The sequence below is a fragment of the Oncorhynchus kisutch genome, linkage group LG20 (assembly GCF_002021735.2).
Source record: "Oncorhynchus kisutch isolate 150728-3 linkage group LG20, Okis_V2, whole genome shotgun sequence".
Classification (NCBI taxonomy): Eukaryota; Metazoa; Chordata; class Actinopteri; order Salmoniformes; family Salmonidae; genus Oncorhynchus; species Oncorhynchus kisutch.
The window spans coordinates 35,729,656-35,736,240 of NC_034193.2; the positions used below are offsets into that span (position 1 = coordinate 35,729,656).

The 6,585-nt window shown below is 42.1% G+C and overlaps 1 long non-coding RNA gene across 1 annotated transcript; it reads right to left on the reverse strand.

Moving 5' to 3' along the window:
* Positions 1 to 2,172: 2,172 nt before the first annotated feature.
* On the reverse strand, positions 2,173 to 3,317 carry LOC109875495 (uncharacterized). The gene is made up of 3 exons (XR_004204392.1): positions 3,129 to 3,317; positions 2,922 to 3,027; positions 2,173 to 2,803 (listed from the first exon to the last, which is right to left on the reverse strand). It is a non-coding gene; the product is annotated as an uncharacterized LOC109875495 (long non-coding RNA).
* Positions 3,318 to 6,585: the final 3,268 nt, after the last annotated feature.

A 6,585-nucleotide genomic window follows, 5' to 3' on the forward strand; every position in this document is an offset into this window, starting at 1 on the left:
AATCCCCTCCTATCACCAAGTGCCTGTTTGTAACACACAGGGGCGCCAGACAGTCCACCATCTCCCTCCTGTCTGCCGCCACCTGTGGCCCATACACCCCAATTAACCTATATCTAGCTTCTCTATACTTTACATCTATCCCCAATACTCTACCCTGCATTATAACAAAAGTGCTCTCTACCTTAACCTCTCTATTCCCACACAGAATCCCTACTCCTGTTGAGTGCACCCCTCCTATGCCCCAAAAAGATTCCCCCTTATCCCACTCCCTGCTAAATCTACACACATCCCCACCATCCCTCAGGTGAACCTCCTGTAAAAAACAGAAATCAAACCCCACACCCTCTAAATAACAAAAAACCGCCCTCCTTTTAACATTATCCCTTAACCCCCTAACATTTAGACAAAAAAAAGAAACAGAACTATTCATTTAATTATTTACAACAAATAAACCCCAAAAACCAAAGAAAAACCAGGAGACTCACCCGATGCTCCCCTGGTCCATCTCCACCGGCGGGGACGTCCTCTCCACTCCTGACGCCCCCCCGTCCTCCTCCATCTCTCCAACCCAGGATGCAGGCAGTGTGTTAGGCAGGGTGCCCTGCACCCTGGGTTTCTCACCACCACCCACCCTCCCCCCTCCCTGTTTGCCTCGGGGCTGTATGTAGGGTGTCGTTCCTGTTCGTTGTAGGGTGTCAACTCCTCACACAGGAGTTGGGATCCCTCTAGCACACCGCCCACAGACCCCTCACTGGAGTCATCCCCCACTAGGATGTAAGGGGCTGAGGCAAACAGGGAGGCCAATGTACCCCCCGCTCCCCCCCCCCCAGCTGCAGACGCGTATGACCTGTGACGAGCTGGGCAATCACGCCACAGGTGTGCTCTCGAGCCACACCCGTGGCAAGCCTTGGGCTCGTCACATTCCTTGGCCTCGTGCTCTTCCGACCCACAAAAACGACATTTCTTGGAGCTGCACGAGGCCAGGATATGGCCGTAGGCCATACAACGCCTGCAGAACGGGGGCTGACGGGCATAATACAGCGTCCCCCTGTCAGCCCCCAGGGAGAACATCGCCGGAGGATGGAGGTAGCCATCCACACTCTTCGGGGACTCCCTGAGTAACGCCTGGAAACCTCTTCTCCCATTCCAGAAACCCAGGGAGTCCCTGAGGTACCTCGCTGAGGAGACATTGTCCATGTACCTCCCCAGAAAGGCCCTCACTTCTTCATCCTTCACGTGCGGATTGTACATGGCTACGGTGACCACCCTGAAGCTGTTCCTTGCCAGGCTGGTCACTGTGTAATGGCACAGGGGTTTTGCTCCTTTTCCTTCTCTCACCTTCTTCATAACTTCGTCGTGTTTTTCTTCCACTTGTAACGTCACATCATATCCTTTCTCGATGGGATTCCCTTGAAGGCATAGTACATCTTTTACTTCCAGCTGTAGGCATCCCATCAGAACATTTCTCCCGAAGGTCTCTCTCCCCCAGGGCTCCTTCTCCTTATCTGTCCAAGAGAACCTCACGGTATTAACCAGACCAATCCCAGGTACCCCTATGTGGTGATTTTTCTGTGCCATCGTCACAAAAAAAGCTCTCTTTTAACACAGAAGCCAATAGAAACAAAAAATAAAAAATCTGATAAAAATCTGATTTTTTGAATGGAAAAACTCTCCCTCCTATCCTACCTTCGACCTGAAATGAATACATCTTCTTTAATAAGACGAAGAACACTTAAACAAACTTATAAACCAACAAAACGAACGTGACGCTATATACCAAATGTGCTGACACAAGCACCTAACATAGAGAATCACCCAACAATGACAAAACAGGCTACCTAAATATGATTCCCAATCAGAGACAACGACTAACACCGGCCTCTGATTGAGAACCATATCAGGCCAAACACAGAAACAGACAAACTAGACATACAGCATAGAATGCCCACTCAGATCACCCCGTGACCAAACAAAACCTACAAACATACAAAGCAAAACTATGTTCAGGGCGTGACACAAAACTATTGGGAATTCTTGATCAATCAAATGTACCTGTTCTCCGTATAGAATGACATGTATACAGATTATATTACAACTTTTTGTGTTTTGTCTTAATGGTTGTTTCTTTACTAAATAGGTAAAAACCTCAACAGTGTGTTAGTCTGAGAAACATTATTGAGCTGGTTGGTTTATTGTTGTTGAAAGCTTGAAATGTACACACATTGAGAAGTGATATTGCAGCAACAGTTTTTAAAGTGGGTAATTGTATCAAATATATATGCCTGAGAGAGAGAGAATATATTCCACACTTAAATAATAGGTCATCATTCACGCACACACCGCCCTGTCTTCATAGTTTTGTCATAGCTTCTAATTATCGTTTCTAATCACAGATTGAATATAGATGGCCTTGGTTTCTAATCATACTTTCTAATCAATAAGCGGGTCATGTTGACCCTAAGAGGGCAGAAGCTATTGTTTACAAACAGTGTGAATAAAAAACCTTGTTTCATTGTATAAATAGTCTTCATTTTTAAAAACATACATCTAAATACCTAGAATTAAAAAGACTGTGAAAAAACCTTGCTTGTTCTATTTCAGATCCGGATGTTGACGCCATAGAATTGTCGGGGTCAAGAAGGTTGGCCGCATCACAGAATAACCGGTCGTCAACCTCTGAAATGGCATTAAAAACAGGGATATCCCCCCGCTTTGGGTGTTTCATTGGGAATGTTCGGTGAGCCGGAATCCCCCAGCTCTAGATGTATGTGGCCTTCTGTGCCGTTTTTCGCCGGGGAGGAGTCTGATGGAAAATAATACATACAAAATAGGTTATTAAATATAAAAATATGTTAGATACATATAATGTCAAATACATTTCATCTATAATACTATATATTAACAATACATAGTTAAAATACCTCAGCTTTTTTGGCGCTGGCTGTTCTGACGAATCGTAGAAACTGCGGGGGCGTGACTTTTTACATCTAGTGTTTCCCTATTCTGCAGGGCCGGTCTCGTGGGAGTCTGAAAAAACATTATTTGTCCTTGTTTTAACATATTCTATCAAAAGAGGTATAACTAATAAAAGACATATAACTAATAACAAATGTATAAGGGTCTCATACCGTATCAATAGAGCGCCAGGTCTTGAATCCGTACATTTTTCAGCCCTGTAGCCCTTCTTGGGCCGGGGTGATTCTGCGCAATGCACTTGGGCCACAGTTGTGCGGAGTCGTGAAGGACTATGAAGCGTCATAAATGCCAGATTATGGAGCGATTGGTTTGAGGTTCCGGGGGGTGTGGATCTGCTGGTTATAGCCTCGGTTCTTGGAGTGTTTGTTATTTGTGTTTTAAACAACAAATTTTTTTTTTTTTTTAGGTATGATGGACAACTGACACAACGGGTGACTTGGATGCATTAGGAACGACATCAGAGGATGTCAGACAGTATTCTGCCTTTTGTGTATGAAAGGTGTGTTTAATATTACAATAATATCCAGACAATTTAGCGAAATGATGGGGACCCTACAAACGTTAGAGAATATTAACAGTTATACGAAATATATACACTTTAACTTATATGTGCATTTGGACTGAAATACACAAATACCTCGTGTTTAATATTACAATACTATCACGTTAATATTCAAACAAAACTTTTAAAAAAATAATTTCACTTACTCACCTCCAGAAATATCCATTAGGAGGGAGGGCTTCCTAATGTTATCTGTCCTGGGACTGCTGCCTGGTGTCTTACGAAGTTGTTCAGAGTGCACACTTTTCGTTTTTTAATAAATAAATATTCTTGGGTATGTGATTATTTGGATTTACGCCGAAAATTGTGTGATTGTGAAGGGCTACGCAAAGGACAGGGTGCAGTTTGCTTCTGTGAATCCCCGTCTAACAGTCGCTTCCCAATCACTTATGTCCAGTAGCCTTCAGAAATATCCATTAGGAGGGATTCAGAATATATTTTTTCATCTGTCCTGGCAGCTAAATATTCTGGGCCTGTGGGTTTGCGCTAAAGCTGTGCTAACATAGTCTTAAAGTATATGCTCCACTAGACTCGCTCCGCGTTCTGTCCCTAACTAGCGAAAGTACGGAATGAGTTTACAGGGCCGTGGTGGCATTTTTTCGGGAGATATCATGTATGCAACACCCTGTATATTTGGTTTAGAGAACAAAGGCGGTGAATTCAAACAACAGAAGGGATGTCGAGACATTTTGTCTACAACCAGCACCGGGCGCTGATTAGAGATATCAATGTTTTTGATATCATTTTGTTTTTGAAACGCACACACACTCCTGCTGCTCCGTCACACGCACACTCACGCATGCACCCTGATTTTCCGTGTCTTTTTCCTTCGCGACAGACCGGGGTGATTGATGGAAAGGACATTTTCCTGTCGTTAAAGGGTGAAATATTGTGTATTCTATAATAATTTAAGGTCCATAAATATTTGATGCAAAATAATGAAAGCATAATGTAGTTCAGATAGAGCACGATCAGCAGGGCGGGCGATAGAGTACACAACTGTATCAACGGCTTGAATTTCTGACAAAATAATATTATCAATGTATACAATATATTTGTTTATTAGACCTACCAACATATAACACAATATTGAGATACAAAAAAAATTATATGCAACATTTTCTCAACTGTCATCCCCGTGCTTTTTGCTTTATAGGTATGCTCTGCTAGTCCTAAATCCAGACATAATCCACACATATGTGATTGTTATAACTGTTCTACGTTGTGGGGGAACAAACTTATGTTTTCCTGGAAGGGTGAGCTTTCATAAATGGGGTCAAAATAAAATAGCCTAGTGGTTAGAACGTTGGACTAGTAACCGGAAGGTTGCGAGTTCAATCCCCCGAGCTGACAAGGTACAAATCTGTCGTTCTGCCCCTGAACAGGCAGTTAGCCCACTGTTCCCAGGCCGTCATTGAAAATAAGAATGTGTTCTTAACTGACTTGCCTGGTTAAATAAAGGTAAAATAAAAAAATAAAAAATAAAACAAGGATGTATTTACCAGAAACTAATAGTGTATATCATGGGTAACTCCCGTTATCATGGTTAATTGATAGGTGTTCCATTCTGTGGACTGATCTAGACTATGTTGAAATAATCTAAATGAATGCAGTGACCACTTCATTAAAAACTATAGATGCATTTGACCGTAGACCATTTTGTTTTATAAAGGGTACATGTTCAGTACACACCTCTGCATTCTATATTATAAAGTAGGCTGTTGGTCTTTGAGGTCAGTTATGTCAATTTGCCTTTATACATCTCATTGACCTACTGTCAACTCCCTCAGTTGTAAACATCTACAATAATCATTAGTGTTTTATGTAAAAACATTGGAGGCCTGCAGTTGGAGGCCAACAATGTTTATAACATACCATTGTAGGAAAGACTATAAAATAATACATGTTTTTTTCAGACATTACATTTCTCTGCAACAGACCCTGGCGTGAGAGAAAAGACAGCTTCCCCTTTCATTAAAGCGTGAGATACATTTTTAAAACCCGTGATTTAATTCTAAATATTTAGTACATACATTTTAACACGTTATAATTCAACATGTTTACTATTTCTTACAGCAAAAGAGTCCGGTTAGCCCTGACCATTATCCGTTTCCAATTCACCAACGCAAAGTCGCTTGCCCGCTCCATTGAAGCTCCGGACGTTTTCACTCCAGGGAAAGATCCTCCTTCGGCCTTGTGAGTCCTGGGTATGCCCACAGCATTAATTAATAAGCTTGGTAGAAACTGTTTTAGCCATAAGTAAAGTCCTTTCATAAAGAGGCTGTCTTGATTGACTGTGACACATATTTAACACGTATTGCTTGTTACCTAAGGCTCTCTATCACTGTACATATTGTGAAATGTGGTTTCCCTAAAGTTATTACACCCTAAACCTGAATCTGAAATTACCTTTAGGATCTTTTCTTTGGGGGGTTCTAATCTCCCCGGTGTACATGCACCGAACATCCATAGGCTGGAGCCATCTGGAAGCCCTGTGCATGTATATATAAAGAGAACTAAATAAGGAACTCAACAGTGTGTTAGGCTGAGAAACATTATTTAGATGGCTGTTTAATTGTTGTTGAAAGCTTGAAATGGACACAATGCCAAGGTACCTTGTTTCTAACACACACATTCCTTGTTTCTCACACACGCACACATTCCTTGTTTCTAACACACACACACACACAAGGACAATAAAACTGGGGGGGGGTGGGGCCCATACTCTTTCAAAAGTTCAAACACAGAACCCCCCCAGTTCAACCAGGTCCCTAGACATCAATCAGCATGACAACTTCAAAGGATGCAATATAGATATAAAATAACACACCCTCTAACACGTGACCACAGGAACAGGATGTCCTGGCCGAAGGCCCATATTTGGACATGTATACGTCATCATGGACACAGGGTCATAAATCTCAATTTTGACCCGTGCCGTCTACTTTATTCTCTCTTCCCCTTAGTGGTTCATCACGTCAGCTAAAGGGAATATGGTCCATCATCTATGTTTATTTACATTAGTGCAAATTGGCCACTGATATTGG